This window comes from Spermophilus citellus (assembly GCF_964194105.1).
Source record: "Spermophilus citellus genome assembly, chromosome: X".
Taxonomy (NCBI): Eukaryota; Metazoa; Chordata; class Mammalia; order Rodentia; family Sciuridae; genus Spermophilus; species Spermophilus citellus.
Window position 1 is genome coordinate 51,038,828 of NC_138190.1, and position 18,118 is coordinate 51,056,945.

The window sequence follows — 18,118 nt, forward strand, 5'->3', positions numbered from 1 at the left end:
CCATGAAAGTGTTTCTCGGCAGTCACTGCTTAGGGCTACATGAAGAGGAAACAAAACATAGAGATAGAACGTGAAACTACTTTACTGTGTCAAGTTTCAAGAAGCTAGCACAAACCGTGTTGGATTTAGAGTTCCAAATACATGTATCAATATAGGAGAAAACAGAGTGAAACCTAAAAATTCAAACTGTTACTGGAAATGAACGCTTCAACAGAGAAGAACGAAATTTGGGGAACCAAGTCGCCTTCGTGTACTCATCATTACCTGAAAGTATCATCCAGTTTGGGTGAAAAAATATTGGCTGAGATTTCTGGAGATTCGTAATTTTTGGAAGCTTGGCAACCCCATTCCATGAAAGTGTTTCTCGCCAGTCACTGCTTAGGGCTACATCAAGAGGAAACAAAACATAGAGATAGAACGTGGAACTACTTTACTGTGTCAAGTTTCAAGAAGCTATCCCAAACCGTGTTGGATTCAGAGTTCCAAATACATCTATCAATATAGGAGAAAACAGAGTGAAACCTAAAAATTCAAACTGTTACTGGAAATGAACGCTTCAACATAGAAGAACGAAATTTGGGGAACCAAGTCGCCTTCGTGTACTCATCATTACCTGAAAGTATCATTCAGTTTGGGTGAAAAAATATTGGCTGAGATTTCTGGAGATTCGTAATTTTTGGAAGCTTGGCAACCCCTTTCCATGAAACTGTTTCTCGCCATTCACTGCTTAGGGCTACATCAAGAGGAAACAAAACATAGAGATACAACCTTAAACTACTTTACTGTGTCAAGTTTCAAGAAGCTAGCACAAACCGTGTTGGATTTAGAGTTCCAAATACATGTATCAATATAGGAGAAAACAGAGTGAAACCTAAAAATTCAAACTGTTACTGGAAATGAACGCTTCAACATAGAAGAACGAAATTTGGGGAACCAAGTCGCCTTCGTGTACTGATCATTACCTGAAAGTATCATCCAGTTTGGGTGAAAAAATATTGGCTGAGATTTCTGGAGATTCGTAATTTTTGGAAGCTTGGCAACCCCTTTCCATGAAAGTGTTTCTCGCCAGTCACTGCTTAGGGCTACATCAAGAGGAAACAAAACATAGAGATAGAACGTGGAACTACTTTACTGTGTCAAGTTTCAAGAAGCTAGCCCAAACCGTGTTGGATTCAGAGTTCCAAATACATCTATCAATATAGGAGAAAACAGAGTGAAACCTAAAAATTCAAACTGTTACTGGAAATGAACGCTTCAACATAGAAGAACGAAATTTGGGGAACTAAGTCGCCTTCGTGTACTCATCATTACCTGAAAGTATCATCCAGTTTGGGTGAAAAAATATTGGCTGAGATTTCTGGAGATTCGTAATTTTTGGAAGCTTGGCAACCCCTTTCCATGAAACTGTTTCTCGCCAGTCACTGCCTAGGGCTACATCAAGAGGAAACAAAACATAGAGATAGAACCTGAAACTACTTTACTGTGTCAAGTTTCAAGAAACTAGCACAAACCGTGTTGTGTTTAGAGTTACAAATACACGTATCAATATAAGAGAAAACAGAGTGAAACCTAAAAATTCAAACTGTTACTGGAAATGAACGCTTCAGCATAGAAGAACGAAATTTGGGAACCAAGTCGCGTTAGTGTACTGATCATTACCTGAAAGTATCATCCACTTTGGGTGAAAAAATATTTGCTGAGATTTCTGGAGTTTCGTAATTTTTGGAAGCTTGGCAACCCTTTTCCATGAAAGTGTTTCTCGCCAGTCACTGCTTAGGGCTACATCAAGAGGAAACAAAACATAGAGATAGAACCTGAAACTACTTTACTGTGTCAAGTTTCAAGAAGCTAGCACAAACCGTGTTGGATTTAGAGTTCCAAATACATGTATCAATATAGGAGAAAACAGAGTGAAACCTAGAAATTCAAACTGTTACTGGAAATGAACGCTTCAACATAGAAGAACGAAATTTGGGGAACCAAGTCGCCTTCGTGTACTGATCATTACCTGAAAGTATCATCCAGTTTGGGTGAAAAAATGTTGGCTGAGATTTCTGGAGATTCGTAATTTTTGGAAGCTTGTCAACCCCTTTCCATGAAAGTGTTTCTCGGCAGTCACTGCTTAGGGCTACATGAAGAGGAAACAAAACATAGAGATAGAACGTGAAACTACTTTACTGTGTCAAGTTTCAAGAAGCTAGCACAAACCGTGTTGGATTTAGAGTTCCAAATACATGTATCAATATAGGAGAAAACAGAGTGAAACCTAAAAATTCAAACTGTTACTGGAAATGAACGCTTCAACAGAGAAGAACGAAATTTGGGGAACCAAGTCGCCTTCGTGTACTCATCATTACCTGAAAGTATCATCCAGTTTGGGTGAAAAAATATTGGCTGAGATTTCTGGAGATTCGTAATTTTTGGAAGCTTGGCAACCCCATTCCATGAAAGTGTTTCTCGCCAGTCACTGCTTAGGGCTACATCAAGAGGAAACAAAACATAGAGATAGAACGTGGAACTACTTTACTGTGTCAAGCTTCAAGAAGCTATCCCAAACCGTGTTGGATTCAGAGTTCCAAATACATCTATCAATATAGGAGAAAACAGAGTGAAACCTAAAAATTCAAACTGTTACTGGAAATGAACGCTTCAACATAGAAGAACGAAATTTGGGGAACCAAGTCGCCTTCGTGTACTCATCATTACCTGAAAGTATCATTCAGTTTGGGTGAAAAAATATTGGCTGAGATTTCTGGAGATTCGTAATTTTTGGAAGCTTGGCAACCCCTTTCCATGAAACTGTTTCTCGCCATTCACTGCTTAGGGCTACATCAAGAGGAAACAAAACATAGAGATACAACCTTAAACTACTTTACTGTGTCAAGTTTCAAGAAGCTAGCACAAACCGTGTTGGATTTAGAGTTCCAAATACATGTATCAATATAGGAGAAAACAGAGTGAAACCTAAAAATTCAAACTGTTACTGGAAATGAACGCTTCAACATAGAAGAACGAAATTTGGGGAACCAAGTCGCCTTCGTGTACTGATCATTACCTGAAAGTATCATCCAGTTTGGGTGAAAAAATATTGGCTGAGATTTCTGGAGATTCGTAATTTTTGGAAGCTTGGCAACCCCTTTCCATGAAAGTGTTTCTCGCCAGTCACTGCTTAGGGCTACATCAAGAGGAAACAAAACATAGAGATAGAACGTGAAACTAGTTTACTGTGTCAAGTTTCAAGAAGCTAGCACAAACCGTGTTGGATTCAGAGTTCCAAATATATGTATCAATATAGGAGAAAACAGAGTGAAACCTAAAAATTCAAACTGTTACTGGAAATGAACGCTTCAGCATAGAAGAACGAAATTTGGGGAACCAAGTCGCCTTCGTGTACTCATCATTACCTGAAAGTATCATCCACTTTGGGTGAAAAAATATTTGCTGAGATTTCTGGAGATTCGTAATTATTGGAAGCTTGGCAACCCCTTTCCATGAAAGTGTTTCTCGCCAGTCACTGCTTAGGGCTACATCAAGAGGAAACAAAACATAGAGATAGAACCTGAAACTACTTTACTGTGTCAAGTTTCAAGAAACTAGCACAAACCGTGTTGTGTTTAGAGTTACAAATACATGTATCAATATAAGAGAAAACAGAGTGAAACCTGAAAATTCAAACTGTTACTGGAAATGAACGCTTCAGCATAGAAGAACGAAATTTGGGGAACCAAGTCGCGTTAGTGTACTGATCATTACCTGAGAGAATCATCCACTTTGGGTGAAAAAATATTTGCTGAGATTTCTGGAGTTTCGTAATTTTTGGAAGCTTGGCAACCCCTTTCCATGAAAGTGTTTCTCGCCAGTCACTGCTTAGGGCTACATCAAGAGGAAACAAAACATAGATATGGAACGTGAAACTACTTTACTGTGTCAAGTTTCAAGAAGCTAGCACAAACCGTGTTGGATTCAGAGTTCCAAATACATGTATCAATATAGGAGAAAACAGAGTGAAACCTAAAAATTCGAACTGTTACTGGAAATGAACGCTTCAACATAGAAGAACGAAATTTGGGGAACCAAGTCGCCTTAGTGTACTGATCATTACCTGAAAGTATCATCCAGTTTGGGTGAAAAAACATTGGCTGAGATTTCTGGAGATTCGTAATTTTTTGAAGCTTGGCAACCCCTTTCCATGAAAGTGTTTCTCGCCAGTCACTGCTTAGGGCTACATCAAGAGGAAACAAAACGTATAGATAGAACGTGGAACTACTTTACTGTGTCAAGTTTCAAGAAGCTAGCACAAACCGTGTTGGATTTAGAGTTCCAAATACATGTATCAATATAGGAGAAAACAGAGTGAAACCTAAAAATTCAAACTGTTACTGGAAATGAACGCTTCAACATAGAAGAACGAAATTTGGGGAACCAAGTCGCCTTAGTGTACTGATCATTACCTGAAAGTATCATCCAGTTTGGGTGAAAAAATATTGGCTGAGATTTCTGGAGATACGTAATTTTTGGAAGCTTGGCAACCCCTTTCCATGAAAGCCTTTCTCGCCAGTCACTGCTTAGGGCTACATCAAGAGGAAACAAAACATAGAGATAGAACGTGAAACTACTTTACTGTGTCAAGTTTCAAGAAGCTAGCACAAACCGTGTTGGATTCAGAGTTCCAAATATATGTATCAATATAGGAGAAAACAGTGTGCAACCTAAAAATTCAAACTGTTACTGGAAATGAACGCTTCAACATAGAAGAACGAAATTTGGGGAACCAAGTCGCCTTCGTGTACTGATCATTACCTGAAAGTATCACCCAGTTTGGGTGAAAAAATATTGGCTGAGATTTCTGGAGATTTGTAATTTTTGGAAGCTTGGCAACCCCTTTCCATGAAAGTGTTTCTCGGCAGTCACTGCTTAGGGCTACATCAAGAGGAAACAAAACATAGAGATAGAACGTGAAACTAGTTTACTGTGTCAAGTTTCAAGAAGCTAGCACAAACCGTGTTGGATTCAGAGTTCCAAATATATGTATCAATATAGGAGAAAACAGAGTGAAACCTAAAAATTCAAACTGTTACTGGAAATTAACGCTTCAGCATAGAAGAACGAAATTTGGGGAATCAAGTCGCCTTAGTGTACTGATCATTACCTGAAAGTATCATCCAGTTTGGGTGAAAAAATATTTGCTGAGATTTCTGTAGTTTCGTAATTTTTGGAAGCTTGGCAATCCCTTTCCATGAAAGTGTTTTTCGCAAGTCACTGCTTAGGGCTACATCAAGAGGAAACAAAACATAGAGAGAGAACGTGAAACTAATTTACTGTGTCAAGTTTCAAGAAGCTAGCACAAACCGTGTTGGATTTAGAGTTCCAAATACATCTATCATTATAGGAGAAAACAGAGTGAAACCTAAAAATTCAAACTGTTTCTGGAAATGAACGCTTCAACATAGAAGAACGAAATTTGGGGAACCAAGTCGCCTTCGTGTACTGATCATTACCTGAAAGTATCATCCAGTTTGGGTGAAAAAATATTTGCTGAGATTTCTGGAGATTCGTAATTTTTGGAAGCTTGGCAACCCCTTTCCATGAAAGTGTTTCTCGCAAGTCACTGCTTAGGGCTACATCAAGAGGAAACAAAACATAGAGATAGAACCTGAAAATACTTTACTGTGTCAAGTTTCAAGAAACTAGCACAAACCGTGTTGTGTTTAGAGTTACAAATACACGTATCAATATAAGAGAAAACAGAGTGAAACCTAAAAATTCAAACTGTTACTGGAAATGAACGCTTCAGCATAGAAGAACGAAATTTGGGGAACCAAGTCGCGTTAGTGTACTGATCATTACCTGAAAGTATCATCCACTTTGGGTGAAAAAATATTTGCTGAGATTTCTGGAGTTTCGTAATTTTTGGAAGCTTGGCAACCCCTTTCCATGAAAGTGTTTCTCGCCAGTCACTGCTTAGGGCTACATCAAGAGGAAACAAAACATAGAGATAGAACCTGAAACTACTTTACTGTGTCAAGTTTCAAGAAGCTAGCACAAACCGTGTTGGATTCAGAGTTCCAAATACATGTATCAATATAGGAGAAAACAGAGTGAAACCTAAAAATTCAAACTGTTACTGGAAATGAACGCTTCAACATAGAAGAACGAAATTTGGGGAACCAAGTCGCCTTAGTGTACTGATCATTACCTGAAAGTATCATCCAGTTTGGGTGAAAAAACATTGGCTGAGATTTCTGGAGATTCGTAATTTTTTGAAGCTTGGCAACCCCTTTCCATGAAAGTGTTTCTCGCCAGTCACTGCTTAGGGCTACATCAAGAGGAAACAAAACGTATAGATAGAACGTGGAACTACTTTACTGTGTCAAGTTTCAAGAAGCTAGCACAAACCGTGTTGGATTTAGAGTTCCAAATACATGTATCAATATAGGAGAAAACAGAGTGAAACCTAAAAATTCAAACTGTTACTGGAAATGAACGCTTCAACATAGAAGAACGAAATTTGGGGAACCAAGTCGCCTTAGTGTACTGATCATTACCTGAAAGTATCATCCAGTTTGGGTGAAAAAATATTGGCTGAGATTTCTGGAGATACGTAATTTTTGGAAGCTTGGCAACCCCTTTCCATGAAAGCCTTTCTCGCCAGTCACTGCTTAGGGCTACATCAAGAGGAAACAAAACATAGAGATAGAACGTGAAACTACTTTACTGTGTCAAGTTTCAAGAAGCTAGCACAAACCGTGTTGGATTCAGAGTTCCAAATATATGTATCAATATAGGAGAAAACAGAGTGAAACCTAAAAATTCAAACTGTTACTGGAAATGAACGCTTCAACATAGAAGAACGAAATTTGGGGAACCAAGTCGCCGTCGTGTACTGATCATTACCTGAAAGTATCACCCAGTTTGGGTGAAAAAATATTTGCTGAGATTTCTGGAGATTCGTAATTTTTGGAAGCTTGGCAACCCCTTTCCATGAAAGTGTTTCTCGGCAGTCACTGCTTAGGGCTACATCAAGAGGAAACAAAACATAGAGATAGAACGTGGAACTACTTTACTGTGTCAAGTTTCAAGAAGCTAGCACAAACCGTGTTGGATTTAGAGTTCCAAATACATCTATCAATATAGGAGAAAACAGAGTGAAACCTAAAAATTCAAACTGTTACTGGAAATGAACGCTTCAGCATAGAAGAACGAAATTTGGGGAACCAAGTCGCGTTAGTGTACTGATCATTACCTGAAAGTATCATCCACTTTGGGTGAAAAAATATTTGCTGAGATTTCTGGAGTTTCGTAATTTTTGGAAGCTTGGCAACCCCTTTCCATGAAAGTGTTTCTCGCCAGTCACTGCTTAGGGCTACATCAAGAGGAAACAAAACATAGAGAAAGAACCTGAAACTACTTTACTGTGTCAAGTTTCAAGAAGCTAGCACAAACCGTGTTGGATTCAGAGTTCCAAATACATGTATCAATATAGGAGAAAACAGAGTGAAACCTAAAAATTCGAACTGTTACTGGAAATGAACGCTTCAACATAGAAGAACGAAATTTGGGGAACCAAGTCGCCTTAGTGTACTGATCATTACCTGAAAGTATCATCCAGTTTGGGTGAAAAAACATTGGCTGAGATTTCTGGAGATTCGTAATTTTTTGAAGCTTGGCAACCCCTTTCCATGAAAGTGTTTCTCGCCAGTCACTGCTTAGGGCTACATCAAGAGGAAACAAAACGTATAGATAGAACGTGGAACTACTTTACTGTGTCAAGTTTCAAGAAGCTAGCACAAACCGTGTTGGATTTAGAGTTCCAAATACATGTATCAATATAGGAGAAAACAGAGTGAAACCTAAAAATTCAAACTGTTACTGGAAATGAACGCTTCAACATAGAAGAACGAAATTTGGGGAACCAAGTCGCCTTAGTGTACTGATCATTACCTGAAAGTATCATCCAGTTTGGGTGAAAAAATATTGGCTGAGATTTCTGGAGATACGTAATTTTTGGAAGCTTGGCAACCCCTTTCCATGAAAGCCTTTCTCGCCAGTCACTGCTTAGGGCTACATCAAGAGGAAACAAAACATAGAGATAGAACGTGAAACTACTTTACTGTGTCAAGTTTCAAGAAGCTAGCACAAACCGTGTTGGATTCAGAGTTCCAAATATATGTATCAATATAGGAGAAAACAGTGTGCAACCTAAAAATTCAAACTGTTACTGGAAATGAACGCTTCAACATAGAAGAACGAAATTTGGGGAACCAAGTCGCCTTCGTGTACTGATCATTACCTGAAAGTATCACCCAGTTTGGGTGAAAAAATATTGGCTGAGATTTCTGGAGATTTGTAATTTTTGGAAGCTTGGCAACCCCTTTCCATGAAAGTGTTTCTCGGCAGTCACTGCTTAGGGCTACATCAAGAGGAAACAAAACATAGAGATAGAACGTGAAACTAGTTTACTGTGTCAAGTTTCAAGAAGCTAGCACAAACCGTGTTGGATTCAGAGTTCCAAATATATGTATCAATATAGGAGAAAACAGAGTGAAACCTAAAAATTCAAACTGTTACTGGAAATTAACGCTTCAGCATAGAAGAACGAAATTTGGGGAATCAAGTCGCCTTAGTGTACTGATCATTACCTGAAAGTATCATCCAGTTTGGGTGAAAAAATATTTGCTGAGATTTCTGTAGTTTCGTAATTTTTGGAAGCTTGGCAATCCCTTTCCATGAAAGTGTTTTTCGCAAGTCACTGCTTAGGGCTACATCAAGAGGAAACAAAACATAGAGAGAGAACGTGAAACTAATTTACTGTGTCAAGTTTCAAGAAGCTAGCACAAACCGTGTTGGATTTAGAGTTCCAAATACATCTATCATTATAGGAGAAAACAGAGTGAAACCTAAAAATTCAAACTGTTTCTGGAAATGAACGCTTCAACATAGAAGAACGAAATTTGGGGAACCAAGTCGCCTTCGTGTACTGATCATTACCTGAAAGTATCATCCAGTTTGGGTGAAAAAATATTTGCTGAGATTTCTGGAGATTCGTAATTTTTGGAAGCTTGGCAACCCCTTTCCATGAAAGTGTTTCTCGCAAGTCACTGCTTAGGGCTACATCAAGAGGAAACAAAACATAGAGATAGAACGTGAAACTACTTTACTGTGTCAAGTTTCAAGAAACTAGCACAAACCGTGTTGTGTTTAGAGTTACAAATACACGTATCAATATAAGAGAAAACAGAGTGAAACCTAAAAATTCAAACTGTTACTGGAAATGAACGCTTCAGCATAGAAGAACGAAATTTGGGGAACCAAGTCGCGTTAGTGTACTGATCATTACCTGAAAGTATCATCCACTTTGGGTGAAAAAATATTTGCTGAGATTTCTGGAGTTTCGTAATTTTTGGAAGCTTGGCAACCCCTTTCCATGAAAGTGTTTCTCACCAGTCACTGCTTAGGGCTACATCAAGAGGAAACAAAACATAGAGATAGAACCTGAAACTACTTTACTGTGTCAAGTTTCAAGAAGCTAGCACAAACCGTGTTGGATTCAGAGTTCCAAATACATGTATCAATATAGGAGAAAACAGAGTGAAACCTAAAAATTCAAACTGTTACTGGAAATGAACGCTTCAACATAGAAGAACGAAATTTGGGGAACCAAGTCGCCTTAGTGTACTGATCATTACCTGAAAGTATCATCCAGTTTGGGTGAAAAAACATTGGCTGAGATTTCTGGAGATTCGTAATTTTTTGAAGCTTGGCAACCCCTTTCCATGAAAGTGTTTCTCGCCAGTCACTGCTTAGGGCTACATCAAGAGGAAACAAAACGTATAGATAGAACGTGGAACTACTTTACTGTGTCAAGTTTCAAGAAGCTAGCACAAACCGTGTTGGATTTAGAGTTCCAAATACATGTATCAATATAGGAGAAAACAGAGTGAAACCTAAAAATTCAAACTGTTACTGGAAATGAACGCTTCAACATAGAAGAACGAAATTTGGGGAACCAAGTCGCCTTAGTGTACTGATCATTACCTGAAAGTATCATCCAGTTTGGGTGAAAAAATATTGGCTGAGATTTCTGGAGATACGTAATTTTTGGAAGCTTGGCAACCCCTTTCCATGAAAGCCTTTCTCGCCAGTCACTGCTTAGGGCTACATCAAGAGGAAACAAAACATAGAGATAGAACGTGAAACTACTTTACTGTGTCAAGTTTCAAGAAGCTAGCACAAACCGTGTTGGATTCAGAGTTCCAAATATATGTATCAATATAGGAGAAAACAGTGTGCAACCTAAAAATTCAAACTGTTACTGGAAATGAACGCTTCAACATAGAAGAACGAAATTTGGGGAACCAAGTCGCCTTCGTGTACTGATCATTACCTGAAAGTATCACCCAGTTTGGGTGAAAAAATATTTGCTGAGATTTCTGGAGATTCGTAATTTTTGGAAGCTTGGCAACCCCTTTCCATGAAAGTGTTTCTCGGCAGTCACTGCTTAGGGCTACATCAAGAGGAAACAAAACATAGAGATAGAACGTGGAACTACTTTACTGTGTCAAGTTTCAAGAAGGTAGCACAAACCGTGTTGGATTTAGAGTTCCAAATACATCTATCAATATAGGAGAAAACAGAGTGAAACCTAAAAATTCAAACTGTTACTGGAAATGAACGCTTCAGCATAGAAGAACGAAATTTGGGGAACCAAGTCGCGTTAGTGTACTGATCATTACCTGAAAGTATCATCCACTTTGGGTGAAAAAATATTTGCTGAGATTTCTGGAGTTTCGTAATTTTTGGAAGCTTGGCAACCCCTTTCCATGAAAGTGTTTCTCGCCAGTCACTGCTTAGGGCTACATCAAGAGGAAACAAAACATAGAGAAAGAACCTGAAACTACTTTACTGTGTCAAGTTTCAAGAAGCTAGCACAAACCGTGTTGGATTCAGAGTTCCAAATACATGTATCAATATAGGAGAAAACAGAGTGAAACCTAAAAATTCAAACTGTTACTGGAAATGAACGCTTCAACATAGAAGAACGAAATTTGGGGAACCAAGTCGCCTTAGTGTACTGATCATTACCTGAAAGTATCATCCAGTTTGGGTGAAAAAACATTGGCTGAGATTTCTGGAGATTCGTAATTTTTTGAAGCTTGGCAACGCCTTTCCATGAAAGTGTTTCTCGCCAGTCACTGCTTAGGGCTACATCAAGAGGAAACAAAACGTATAGATAGAACGTGGAACTACTTTACTGTGTCAAGTTTCAAGAAGCTAGCACAAACCGTGTTGGATTTAGAGTTCCAAATACATGTATCAATATAGGAGAAAACAGAGTGAAACCTAAAAATTCAAACTGTTACTGGAAATGAACGCTTCAACATAGAAGAACGAAATTTGGGGAACCAAGTCGCCTTAGTGTACTGATCATTACCTGAAAGTATCATCCAGTTTGGGTGAAAAAATATTGGCTGAGATTTCTGGAGATACGTAATTTTTGGAAGCTTGGCAACCCCTTTCCATGAAAGCCTTTCTCGCCAGTCACTGCTTAGGGCTACATCAAGAGGAAACAAAACATAGAGATAGAACGTGAAACTACTTTACTGTGTCAAGTTTCAAGAAGCTAGCACAAACCGTGTTGGATTCAGAGTTCCAAATATATGTATCAATATAGGAGAAAACAGTGTGCAACCTAAAAATTCAAACTGTTACTGGAAATGAACGCTTCAACATAGAAGAACGAAATTTGGGGAACCAAGTCGCCTTCGTGTACTGATCATTACCTGAAAGTATCATCCAGTTTGGGTGAAAAAATATTTGCTGAGATTTCTGGAGATTCGTAATTTTTGGAAGCTTGGCAACCCCTTTCCATGAAAGTGTTTCTCGGCAGTCACTGCTTAGGGCTACATCAAGAGGAAACAAAACATAGAGATAGAACGTGAAACTACTTTACTGTGTCAAGTTTCAAGAAGCTAGCACAAACCGTGTTGTATTTAGAGTTCCAAATACATCTATCATTATAGGAGAAAACAGAGTGAAACCTAAAAATTCAAACTGTTTCTGGAAATGAACGCTTCAACATAGAAGAACGAAATTTGGGGAACCAAGTCGCCTTCGTGTACTGATCATTACCTGAAAGTATCATCCAGTTTGGGTGAAAAAATATTGGCTGAGATTTCTGGAGATTCGTAATTTTTGGAAGCTTGGCAACCCCTTTCCATGAAAGTGTTTCTCGCCAGTCACTGCGTAGGGCTACATCAAGAGGAAACAAAACATAGAGATAGAACGTGGAACTACTTTACTGTGTCAAGTTTCAAGAAGCTAGCCCAAACCGTGTTGGATACAGAGTTCCAAATACATCTATCAATATAGGAGAAAACAGAGTGAAACCTAAAAATTCAAACTGTTACTGGAAATGATCGCTTCAACATAGAAGAACGAAATTTGGGGAACCAAGTCGCCTTCGTGTACTCATCATTACCTGAAAGTATCATCCAGTTTGGGTGAAAAAATATTGGCTGAGATTTCTGGAGATTCGTAATTTTTGGAAGCTTGGCAACCCCTTTCCATGAAACTGTTTCTCGCCAGTCACTGCTTAGGGCTACATCAAGAGGAAACAAAACATAGAGATACAACCTTAAACTACTTTACTGTGTCAAGTTTCAAGAAGCTAGCACAAACCGTGTTGGATTTAGAGTTCCAAATACATCTATCAATATAGGAGAAAACAGAGTGATACCTAAAAATTCAAACTGTTACTGGAAATGAACGCTTCAACATAGAAGAACGAAATTTGGGGAACCAAGTCGCCTTAGTGTACTGATCATTACCTGAAAGTATCATCCAGTTTGGGTGAAAAAATATTGGCTGAGATTTCTGGAGATTCGTAATTTTTGGAAGCTTGGCAACCCCTTTCCATGAAAGTGTTTCTCGCCAGTCACTGCTTAGGGCTACATCAAGAGGAAACAAAACATAGAGATAGAACCTGAAACTACTTTACTGTGTCAAGTTTCAAGAAACTAGCACAAACCGTGTTGTGTTTAGAGTTCCAAATACATCTATCAATATAGGAGAAAACAGAGTGAAACCTAAAAATTCAAACTGTTACTGGAAATGAACGCTTCAGCATAGAAGAACGAAATTTGGGAAACCAAGTCGCGTTAGTGTACTGATCATTACCTGAAAGTATCATCCAGTTTGGGTGAAAAAATATTTGCTGAGATTTCTGGAGATTCGTAATTTTTGGAAGCTTGGCAACCCCTTTCCATGAAAGTGTTTCTCGCCAGTCACTGCTTAGGGCTACATCAAGAGGAAACAAAACATAGAGATAGAACCTGAAACTACTTTACTGTGTCAAGTTTCAAGAAGCTAGCACAAACCGTGTTGGATTTAGAGTTCCAAATACATGTATCAATATAGGAGAAAACAGAGTGAAACCTAGAAATTCAAACTGTTACTTCAGCATAGAAGAACGAAATTTGGGGAACCAAGTCGCCTTCGTGTACTGATCATTACCTGAAAGTATCATCCAGTTTGGGTGAAAAAATATTGGCTGAGATTTCTGGAGATTCGTAATATTTGGAAGCTTGTCAACCCCTTTCCATGAAAGTGTTTCTCGGCAGTCACTGATTAGGGCTACATCAAGAGGAAACAAAACATAGAGATAGAACGTGAAACTACTTTACTGTGTCAAGTTTCAAGAAGCTAGCACAAACCGTGTTGGATTTAGAGTTCCAAATACATGTATCAATATAGGAGAAAACAGAGTGAAACCTAAAAATTCAAACTGTTACTGGAAATGAACGCTTCAACATAGAAGAACGAAATTTGGGGAACCAAGTCGCCTTCGTGTACTCATCATTACCTGAAAGTATCATCCAGTTTGGGTGAAAAAATATTGGCTGAGATTTCTGGAGATTCGTAATTTTGGAAGCTTGGCAACCCCTTTCCATGAAAGTGTTTCTCGCCAGTCACTGCTTAGGGCTACATGAAGAGGAAACAAAACATAGAAATAGAACGTGAAACTACTTTACTGTGTCAAGTTTCAAGAAGCTAGCACAAACCGTGTTGGATTTAGAGTTCCAAATACATGTATCAATATAGGAGAAAACAGAGTGAAACCTAAAAATTCAAACTGTTACTGGAAATGAACGCTTCAACATAGAAGAACGAAATTTGGGGAACCAAGTCGCCTTCGTGTACTCATCATTACCTGAAAGTATCATCCAGTTTGGGTGAAAAAATATTTGCTGAGATTTCTGGAGATTCGTAATTTTTGGAAGCTTGGCAACCCCTTTCCATGAAAGTGTTTCTCGCCAGTCACTGCTTAGAGCTACATCAAGAGGAAACAAAACATAGAGATAGAACGTGAAACTACTTTACTGTGTCAAGTTTCAAGAAGCTAGCACAAACCGTGTTGGATTTAGAGTTCCAAATACATCTATCAATATAGGAGAAAACAGAGTGAAACCTAAAAATTCAAACTGTTACTGGAAATGAACGTTTCAACATAGATGAACGAAATTTGGGGAACCAAGTCGCCTTCGTGTACTCATCATTACCTGAAAGTATGATCCAGTTTGGGTGAAAAAATATTCCCTGAGATTTCTGGAGATTCGTAATTTTTGGAAGCTTGGCAACCCCTTTCCATGAAACTGTTTCTCGCCAGTCACTGCTTAGGGCTACATCAAGAGGAAACAAAACATAGAGATACAACCTTAAACTACTTTACTGTGTCAAGTTTCAAGAAGCTAGCACAAACCTTGTTGGATTTAGAGTTCCAAATACATGTATCAATATAGGAGAAAACAGAGTGAAACCTAAAAATTCAAACTGTTACTGGAAATGAACGCTTCAACATAGAAGAACAAAATTTGGGGAACCAAGTCGCCTTAGTGTACTGATCATTACCGGAAAGTATCATCAAGTTTGGGTGAAAAAATATTGGCTGAGATTTCTGGAGATTCGTAATTTTTGGAAGCTTGGCAACCCCTTTCCATGAAAGTGTTTCTCGCCAGTCACTGCTTAGTGCTACATCAAGAGGAAACAAAACAAAGAGATAGAACCTGAAACTACTTTACTGTGTCAAGTTTCAAGAAGCTAGCACAAACCGTGTTGGATTCAGAGTTCCAAATACATGTATCAATATAGGAGAAAACAGAGTGAAACCTAAAAATTCAAACTGTTACTGGAAATGAACGCTTCAACATAGAAGAACGAAATTTGGGGAACCAAGTCGCCTTAGTGTACTGATCATTACCTGAAAGTATCATCCAGTTTGGGTGAAAAAACATTGGCTGAGATTTCTGGAGATTCGTAATTTTTTGAAGCTTGGCAACCCCTTTCCATGAAAGTGTTTCTCGCCAGTCACTGCTTAGGGCTACATCAAGAGGAAACAAAACATAGAGATAGAACGTGGAACTACTTTACTGTGTCAAGTTTCAAGAAGCTAGCACAAACCGTGTTGGATTTAGAGTTCCAAATACATGTATCAATATAGGAGAAAACAGAGTGAAACCTAAAAATTCAAACTGTTACTGGAAATGAACGCTTCAACATAGAAGAACGAAATTTGGGGAACCAAGTCGCCCTAGTGTACTGATCATTACCTGAAAGTATCATCCAGTTTGGGTGAAAAAATATTGGCTGAGATTTCTGGAGATACGTAATTTTTGGAAGCTTGGCAACCCCTTTCCATGAAAGCCTTTCTCGCCAGTCACTGCTTAGGGCTACATCAAGAGGAAACAAAACATAGAGATAGAACGTGAAACTACTTTACTGTGTCAAGTTTCAAGAAGCTAGCACAAACCGTGTTGGATTCAGAGTTCCAAATATATGTATCAATATAGGAGAAAACAGAGTGAAACCTAAAAATTCAAACTGTTACTGGAAATTAACGCTTTAGCATAGAAGAACGAAATTTGGGGAATCAAGTCGCCTTAGTGTACTGATCATTACCTGAAAGTATCATCCAGTTTGGGTGAAAAAATATTTGCTGAGATTTCTGGAGTTTCGTAATTTTTGGAAGCTTGGCAATCCCTTTCCATGAAAGTGTTTTTCGCAAGTCACTGCTTAGGGCTACATCAAGAGGAAACAAAACATAGAGATAGAACGTGAAACTAATTTACTGTGTCAAGTTTCAAGAAGCTAGCACAAACCGTGTTGGATTTAGAGTTCCAAATACATCTATCATTATAGGAGAAAACAGAGTGAAACCTAAAAATTCAAACTGTTTCTGGAAATGAACGCTTCAACATAGAAGAACGAAATTTGGGGAACCAAGTCGCCTTCGTGTACTGATCATTACCTGAAAGTATCATCCAGTTTGGGTGAAAAAATATTTGCTGAGATTTCTGGAGATTCGTAATTTTTGGAAGCTTGGCAACCCCTTTCCATGAAAGTGTTTCTCGCCAGTCACTGCTTAGGGCTACATCAAGAGGAAACAAAACATAGAGATAGAACGTGGAACTACTTTACTGTGTCAAGTTTCAAGAAGCTAGCCCAAACCGTGTTGGATTCAGAGTTCCAAATACATCTATCAATATAGGAGAAAACAGAGTGAAACCTAAAAATTCAAACTGTTACTGGAAATGAACGCTTCAACATAGAAGAACGAAATTTGGGGAACCAAGTCGCCTTCGTGTACGCATCATTACCTGAAAGTATCATCCAGTTTGGGTGAAAAAATATTGGCTGAGATTTCTGGAGATTCGTAATTTTTGGAAGCTTGGCAACCCCTTTCCATGAAACTGTTTCTCGCCAGTCACTGCTTAGGGCTACATCAAGAGGAAACAAAACATAGAGATAGAACCTGAAACTACTTTACTGTGTCAAGTTTCAAGAAACTAGCACAAACCGTGTTGTGTTTAGAGTTACAAATACACGTATCAATATAAGAGAAAACAGAGTGAAACCTAAAAATTCAAACTGTTACTGGAAATGAACGCTTCAGCATAGAAGAACGAAATTTGGGGAACCAAGTCGCGTTAGTGTACTGATCATTACCTGAAAGTATCATCCACTTTGGGTGAAAAAATATTTGCTGAGATTTCTGGAGATTCGTAATTTTTGGAAGCTTGGCAACCCCTTTCCATGAAAGTGTTTCTCGCCAGTCACTGCTTAGGGCTACATCAAGAGGAAACAAAACATAGAGATAGAACCTGAAACTACTTTACTGTGTCAAGTTTCAAGAAACTAGCACAAACCGTGTTGTGTTTAGAGTTACAAATACATGTATCAATATAGGAGAAAACAGAGTGAAACCTAAAAATTCAAACTGTTACTGGAAATGAACGCTTCAGCTTTGAAGAACGAAATTTGGGAAATCAAGTCGCGTTAGTGTACTGATCATTACCTGAAACTATCATCCACTTTGGGTGAAAAAATATTTGCTGAGATTTCTGGAGTTTCGTAATTTTTGGAACCTTGGCAACCCCTTTCCATGAAAGTGTTTCTCGCCAGTCACTGCTTAGGGCTACATCAAGAGGAAACAAAACATAGAGATAGAACGTGAAACTACTTTACTGTGTCAAGTTTCAAGAAGCTAGCACAAACCGTGTTGGATTTAGAGTTCCAAATACATGTATCAATATAGGAGAAAACAGAGTGAAACCTAGAAATTCAAACTGTTACTGGAAATGAACGCTTCAACATAGAAGAACGAAATTTGGGGAACCAAGTCGCCTTCGTGTACTGATCATTACCTGAAAGTATCATCCAGTTTGGGTGAAAAAATGTTGGCTGAGATTTCTGGAGATTCGTAATTTTTGGAAGCTTGTCAACCCCTTTCCATGAAAGTGTTTCTCGGCAGTCACTGCTTAGGGCTACATGAAGAGGAAACAAAACATAGAGATAGAACGTGAAACTACTTTACTGTGTCAAGTTTCAAGAAGCTAGCACAAACCGTGTTGGATTTAGAGTTCCAAATACATGTATCAATATAGGAGAAAACAGAGTGAAACCTAAAAATTCAAACTGTTACTGGAAATGAACGCTTCAACATAGAAGAACGAAATTTGGGGAACCAAGTCGCCTTCGTGTACTCATCATTACCTGAAAGTATCATCCAGTTTGGGTGAAAAAATATTGGCTGAGATTTCTGGAGATTCGTAATTTTTGGAAG